The sequence below is a fragment of the Micropterus salmoides genome, unplaced genomic scaffold (genome assembly GCF_014851395.1).
Source record: "Micropterus salmoides isolate LMB-PRFRI ecotype aquatic unplaced genomic scaffold, ASM1485139v1 Ms_hic_scaffold_13, whole genome shotgun sequence".
NCBI classification, from domain to species: Eukaryota; Metazoa; Chordata; class Actinopteri; order Centrarchiformes; family Centrarchidae; genus Micropterus; species Micropterus salmoides.
The window spans coordinates 20,263,877-20,270,767 of NW_024040374.1; positions in this window are offsets into that span (position 1 = coordinate 20,263,877).

Genomic DNA, 6,891 nt, shown 5'->3' on the forward strand with positions numbered 1-6,891 from the left:
AACACTATAATGTGATATGAAGAGTTTACCAGTGAGCGTACATAATGTCTTCTTTCTTTGCAACACAAAGGACCGGTCAGAGTGCCCAGACATTCACATCAATATCCTGGCAGTCACACCTTTTCTGAGGGTCATCCTATAGAGAAAGCCTTTATCCAATCATCCAACCATTGTGCTTGGCTAAAAGGATCACTTTAATAACAGATGCTGGTTTTCCAGTCCATTTGTTGTTTATGTCATTAATCCCCCCCTACATCTATGTAGGCCCTTGTCATCAACTCGGTCTGCTTTTCAATAATAACAATAATAACCTTTATTTGTAGAGCACTTTTCAAAAACAAGTTACAAAGTGCTTTAACAAGTGTAAAAACAATAAAACACATACAAACAAATTGTCAGGGTTGAGGGTGAGCGCAAAACAGGTGAGATCCCAAATGCAAGACTCAGGAGCGGAGATACTGTTCAGGGACTTTAATCATGGAAAAGGCAAAACAAGGCTTACAAAGTGCAGGGACTGGCAACACCCAAAATCAACAGCACAGAAAAAGGCAGAACACTCTTCCTACAACACAAAACAGAGCGTATACACACTACAATGACCAGACAGGGAATGAGTAGAAACACCAAACATTTATACACAGGGACTAACAAGCAGGGCGGGAGCAACACAGGTGACAGGTATCAGGACTAACGAGACAGGCAGGCAGAGAGACAGCAGGGGAAAACAGAGAGACTGGCAGGCAGGCAGATTACTGGGTGGAAACAGACAACACACGCTACTGGACACTAAACATATATAAATGACAAACTAATACAGACAGAAGCAAACAGATCACCAATAACCACAACCAACAGGGAAAACAGACTGAAACTGGGATTAAACAGAACTCAAGTAAAAACAAGTACACAGACCAGAAGTAAACACTAAGACATGAACTCCAGTATGATGGTACAGAAAATAATACATGAGACAGGAACAGAACTGAACAAGAACTACAGAACAGATCGGACCAGAACAACCACACAGAACTAGCAGAAGACAGAACAACATAGACCAACTCCACAAGATATAAACAGACAGGACCAAATCTAAAGGCAAACATACACCAAGAAGACTGGATACAAGACCACAGACAGACAGGATTGAAAACCAAAACCCAACAGACTATATAACAGATACCTAACTGACCAAAACTCACAGAGTGCTAAACTTAAATATAGCTGACAGGCAGAATGTGACACAAATACATGATAAAAGCAAGAAAACACTTAAGAGACTGAAATACACATTTAAAATAAATATAAAATATATATAGAATAGAATAAATAAAATAAAACAGAAATGGAAATAAAGTCAAATAAAATCTGGAAAGGCTCTCCTATAAAAGTTATTTTAAGAAGGGACTTAAAAGAGTTCACTGACTGTATCGGGCAGGCTGTTCCAGAGCCTCGGGGCCCTGACAGCAAACGCTTTGTCCCCTTTAGTTTTCAGTCGAGACTCTGGAACAGACAACAGACCTCTGCCCGAGGATCTCAAGGTACGTGCTGGTGCGTATGGGACTAAAAGGTCAGAAATATAACAAGAAATTCTAGGGCAGTACCAGAGATCCCCACCAAGTGCCTCAGTCTGTCTAACATGATGTTGTGATCAATGGTGTCAAAAGCAGCGCTAAGGTCCAGGAGTACGAGGACTGAGCACATGCCTTCATCAGCAGACATTAAAAGGTCATTTTAAAAGGTCATTGGTAACTTTAAGCAGGGCAGTCTCAGGGCTGTGGTACTTCCTGAATCCAGATTGAAACTTTTTAAATATTTTGTTATTTTCCAATACAGAGAGAAATTGTTTTGACACAATTCTTTTAAAAAATCTTTGCAATAAAAGGTGGTATGTATGAAGCAGTAGGTATGAAGTGTTACAGAGACAAGGCATAATGTGGACACTAACCTCCAAACAAATGTCATATGAACTATACTGTGTAAAATTATTTATCATTTTTAACTATTAAGGTGTTTCAACATGGCTGCCCAGGTGAAATCAGCAATCTCGTTTTCCAGCATGACCAGGTAAAGCAGACATGCACTCAAACATTGCTGACAGACTTGCAGCAGCTTCAAATGAAATAGCTTAAAAGTCACATGAAAGGAAAGTAAAGTGCTCCAAATGGAGAGTTCCCTATTCAGTCCGACCAGGCTGTGGGGCAAATGGTCGACTTTTGTGAGAGCAGTCAATTTCTGACATATTAGAGAGCAGTACATGCACTTCTGAAGCATACAGAAAGTGCTTCTATATGCAGCCACGAGTCCTCCACCTGAGCAGAGAAAATACAGCAACATGTAGTCAATAAGTCAATACGCAAAAGCAGGAATCTGATTTAAGCTTTATTCTTGATTGAGTGTAGATTTCAAAAGAAAACTGGACAAAAAGGGTTGAGTATGGTCCATCCCAGCATGCACATATAGCTGTCAACCTGTATCTATCTCAACATTTCAGGGATATATACAAGAGGTAATTTATCAGAATTCGCACAGCGTCCTCTGGAGCCACAAAAGGCTTAATACAACTTTTTTTCTATGCAGTAGCACTCCCCAAGACCTATAAACATACTTTGATGTTTAAAATGGGTGGAGTTCCCCCTTAAGCTAAATGAAATACTTAAAAACCCGCTTGATCAACTAAAAAAACACAGCTATGTTTCTTAGCTAAGGAGAAGTTGACATTTTCCCAAAGCAATGCAGATTTCTGATAATCTCCTTTATGGTGCATTGATGTCCCTTCTTCCTTCACACCGCTGGGCTTGTGACACCTCCAGAAAGCTCAGTATTAATGTTCATCATCTTTAAACAATATTCTGAATATATTCTAAATGATATTACGTTCTCCCATCAAACTCCATCTCCAGTCCTTCCTTCAGTCTTCCTTCCACACTGCATCTTCAGCTGGTGAGTTTTCATTTGTGCTACAAATTCAAATTGTTGAGATTCTCTGTTCTGACAAAACATAACCATCTGTTTGCAGTAGTTGTTTACTAACACTTGGTTATAGTATATGGAGAGAACTAGCTTTCCAGACAGGATGTGTCTGGGTGATATTTTGTCTGAGCAAGGAGGAAGTTTGAGCTTCTAGATGATGAATGTGTGATTACTTTGCAAGCCACGTCGCCTTCATACCTTTATGCCTCCTTGTTCACAACAAGGAGCAAAAAGTAGTTGGGAGCTGATCGCAACTCGTTGCACACGTACATTTCAGACGTATCCTAGCAATGATTAGCAAACTGATTTGAACTGACGCTGAGCTTAATCCATGTACTGAGATTCCTGTTATTCTGCACACAGAAAGTGTCATTTTCTTACCATCCCAAGCATTGCATCACCCTGAAAGACTTTAATGCTTTATCATGCCTGAGGTTTGGAAGACATGCTGACTTATTCCTTATTAATTTCTGTATGCATTTCACAAATTGCGTACACAAAACAAAGAAATGATGCGGTGATTAATTGGAAATATGTAAGAGTTTGCGATATTATGTTGCTTATCCTTGCTCATAAGCTTATCAACCTCTACTGCTTCTACAAGCATGTATAAATACAATTTATTATTATTAGTATTAGCATTATATTATACCTTATCAAGGTACCTGTTTACTATTTATTCATCATTATGGCAATTCAGTGGCTGGTAGTATTGGATATACTGTATATATCATATCCACCTACCTCATGCACCTAATAAAACAAATATAATTGCACTCTGCTCCATTACACTATTGTCTTGCTGTCTACAAATGTTTTTGTTTTGGTTATCGTTGTGTGTGCATATGTGCAATGTGCTCTGTAGTTTGTATCTGTTTTTGCTGAGCTTGTTGTCCTTTTCGTTTATGTTTGTTCTGTGTATGTACATTGAGAGCAATATAAGACCATAAAGTGATTTTGAATGATTTTAAGTAGGCATAAATAAAACACATTTTGTGGTCAAATAAAACTGTCATTCTTTCTTTAAATTATATCTCATTATTCTGAATGTTCCCTCCCTGCATTAAGTCAACCAGAAAATTTCAACAAACTAATTTGTTTGTATTCAAAATACTTTCTTTGTTCCTCAAGGGGCAATTCGAGGCAAGTGGGTTTGCAAACACAGAAACACACAAAACATTCACTCATCTAAAAATACAAAAATACAAAGTAGAAAAGAAATGAAAAAAGAAAACTGAAAGACTTTAATTGCTGTGGCCTAAACTGGCAAACAGTGTTGGCACCACGAAAAAGCATAAAGTGCATTTATCCAATTATACACAAAATGAACAGACACTCAATTTTACTTCCGCTGTCTTAAGTTTTAAGGTCTCAAGAATAAATCCAAATCTCTTCTTATTTGTATCACATATAGTATATAGGCAATCTAAAATGCATTCTTGATGGCAATAGCTTAAATTAATCATAAAGGACAAGTGTGGGTAGACTTTATTGTCTACCTTTTTGATGAACTATTCATTATTAAGCTGTGCCAGGGAGCTCAGAGTTCAGAACATCATTTCAGAGCTGAAGTTAACGACACCTTGCAATTGATTCTTGTCCTTTTAATAAAGGGATGTAAACCAGCAAGTGACAGCGTCAATTCTCGACCTTATATACTCCAAAGGGATCATGTTTTTGTAGGCAGAGGAGAAGCTGCACAATTACATCTCTATTTTTATTAAATTCAAATTATTTACACAAGTATTTATAGGTCCGGATGACCTCAACACCTATGAATACTTGTGTTTTGGGGATTTGATATTATTTCTAATGAAATTACCTAATCACCTTTGCACTTGTGTTTTTCATGTTATATTTAATATTAATTTCTTTGTTTATAGCACACTACTGACTATAAGAAGTACACAATAAACAGTATACATTCTGCAGAATAACATGGCAGGATAATACAGCAGTTTTGCTAGTTAGATGTAAAAATTTATCTTTTCATAAATCCAACCACTAAAAGAGTGGGATAAAAGAAAACATGCTTTTCATTTTATTCACAATGAATTTGTTTTTTTAAAATTCTGTGACTGAGTTACTGCTGTGCCTGCTGTCATTGTGAAAACTGAATATCTTGTCCTTTTACTGTGGTAATGAAACATTCATACAACAAGGTGACTCCTGATGAAAGTTTTTCCCAGGTGACATTACACCTTCAAGTGTGGTGTCATACAGTATCTGCCGTATGCTGTAATGAGCGGCGGCGGCGGCAACGGCAAGGCAAGCACGGGCATGGGAGTGCAATTACATTCTTTTGTTGGCTGCATCAAATGTGGCTGCTGTAATAGACCGACTGCCGCAGTGGGGTTCAGACAGAGCCAGGAGTAGATTGAGCAAGATGGGAAAATAACCCATAATGCCTTCTTTTTGCCAGCAGCACTGTTGCTTCTCTGCGTCGCCATCTAATCACAAAAACGTGGGTTTCACAGGTAACAAAAGTACTCTTCCTCTGTTCTTGCTCATCTTGTGCCTCCCATCTTTTCTTTTCTCTGTCACTCAATGTCTGTCACCCTCATTTTGGAAATTGTTAATGGAGCAGAGTTGGTGGCATGCGAGGGAGTTGCAAAATTTGTCAAAGCTGTTTATCAAGCCTAGAAGGGACAGGATTGTGTTAGCGTCTTTGTGCTTCCATCACCTCAAATCCTAACCTATTGCTAATATCTCACATTTCCCTGTTGTGCAGACAGAACACATATTTAATCCTAAAAGGTCACGACACTTGGTAGCAACTAAATTATCCAACAGTAACAACTGAGGATAAGAGAACCACTGTCAGTTCCTGGCCTCCCAGATGACACACTAACAGAAAACAAAACAGGGAAACTAGAGAGAGCAGGGTTTTGAAAATGTGCATGTAATTAATTTATAGTCCTAGAGATTGTCAGTTTGAACTGACCTGACCTCTGTGAAAGCATGAAGCTCGGATAAAGACTGCAGCTGGGCAGCAAAGCCGAGATTTGTGTCTCAAACTGTGATCGATGCAGGTATTTGTGGTGAAACCATCCACCAACCATTACATATTCAATGGGGAGATCCGCGTAGCCTACATCTCACAACTGCTGTTATGGTAAGTAAGTTACTAACTAATTTTGGCTTGTTGATTCTGGTCTACTAAAAGCTTAACTGTTGAAACAGTCTGGTTATCCTTTTGTTTATTATCTTGTTGCTGATACAAGTCATATTTCAGAAGGACCAGATATCTGTGTTTGCAAGACTAGGAATCTACAGCCATGTGTTATGGGTGGGGTGGTGTGGGGGCAGAGAGGACCCAAATGCAACGCTCAGAAGAAAGGAGGTTTATTGAGGGAAAAAGGGGTTGACGGACCAGATTGGAGGGAGAGGTGGAAGCCAGGGAAACACAGGCACGGGGAACCGAGTACTGAAACCAGAGAGCCGGGGGACACTGGGGCCGAGGAAGGGAGGAGGCAAGGGAGAACTGGGAGGATGCCGTGGGGGAAGTCTGAAGAGGAGAGGACCGGAGGATGAGCCCAGCCGACAGAACGGAGGACGAGGGTGAGTGAACCTGGGAGGGAAACAGACAGAAAGACAGGGTTAGTGCGAGAAATAACTGGGGGCTGGAAAACAAAGATTATTTAAACCTGAGTTTGAGAGGTTGGCACCAGGTTGGGAGCAACGACAATCAAGCAGGGGTTGACTGGAGAACTGGGGTAGAAGAACGGTTGGAGATGAGGCTGATTGCTGGCAGGTGTGGCAGGCAGAGGAGATGGCTGATGAGGTGCAGGTGCGGGTCGTTGGCTGGGCTGGGGAGCGGAGGGAGAGAGAGAGAGAGCACACACAGGGGAGGCAGGCAGAGAACAGAGAAAACCAGGGAAAAAACAGAACCACAGACAAAAAGGGAGAAAAAACCAGGAC